The 545-nt window shown below is 59.3% G+C and overlaps 1 pseudogene; it reads right to left on the reverse strand.

Moving 5' to 3' along the window:
- Window positions 1–146: 146 nt before the first annotated feature.
- Window positions 147–545, reverse strand: LOC147915019 (keratin, high-sulfur matrix protein, B2C pseudogene; annotated as a pseudogene).

Here is a 545-nt window from a genome sequence, read left to right on the forward strand (position 1 = left end):
TAATTTACATCTTAAGGAAATTATGTAGCCATGTAACAAGAGGTTGCACTCTGGGTTATGGGTATGGGAGCTCAGAAGTTTATTGGACTCCACATGGACTAGTTTTGAAATGCCATTTTCTCAGGATTCCCATCAGAAGGAGGTTTTCAACAGGTGGGCTCACAGCAGGTGGGCTGGCAGCAGGTGGGCTGGCAGCAGCAGGCTGGGCGGCAGCAGGACTGTCCACAGTAGGATGGGCGGCAACAGGAGGCCTGGGCCTGGTGCAGCTCACAGCAGGATGGGGGGGTGCAGCTCACCACACAGCAGGGGGGCAGGGAGGTGCCCTCCACTCGGCAGTCAGGGCGGCACCACCTGGTGCGGTAGCTCACAGCTCCGGAGCCACCCTCCTGGCCACCACCAATGCCACCACCAACGCCACCACTGATGCCACAGCTGGTCTGGCAGGAGCTTGGCTGGCAGCAGCTTGGCTGGCAGCAGCTGGAGTCGCAGGTCCTGCTCATGGTGAAGGAGGGAAATCCACAGAAGCTGGTGGAGCAGCAGGCCAT

This window comes from Ceratotherium simum, chromosome 16, assembly GCF_057802395.1.
Source record: "Ceratotherium simum simum isolate JZ-2026a chromosome 16, ASM5780239v1, whole genome shotgun sequence".
NCBI lineage: Eukaryota > Metazoa > Chordata > Mammalia > Perissodactyla > Rhinocerotidae > Ceratotherium > Ceratotherium simum.